The sequence below is a fragment of the Phalaenopsis equestris genome, unplaced genomic scaffold, assembly GCF_001263595.1.
Source record: "Phalaenopsis equestris unplaced genomic scaffold, ASM126359v1 Scaffold000240, whole genome shotgun sequence".
Classification (NCBI taxonomy): domain Eukaryota; kingdom Viridiplantae; phylum Streptophyta; class Magnoliopsida; order Asparagales; family Orchidaceae; genus Phalaenopsis; species Phalaenopsis equestris.
The window spans coordinates 3,215,619-3,215,949 of NW_018164682.1; positions in this window are offsets into that span (position 1 = coordinate 3,215,619).

Genomic DNA, 331 nt, shown 5'->3' on the forward strand with positions numbered 1-331 from the left:
ATAATTTAGGAATTTATTAGTCTTAATTAAGAAAGTGAGATTGGTTTCTACCAATTAACCCCTTTGTGTTTCAAACATCAATTAAATTGATTAAGATCAGAGGTTACCCATTTTCCCTCCTTAAATTAAGCCTAAATGTTAATTAAGGCAAGATTTCCAAAATTACACATTTGCCTATAAGACTCTAACACCTCATAACTTGTCAAATTCAATTCAAATGACTTTGAAATTTTAACCCTACCTCATTCATGGGTCAATTGATACATCAGAGGAGAAAATGTGATTTTTCAAAATATAATTTAATTTATATAATTATTTTCATGCAAAAATA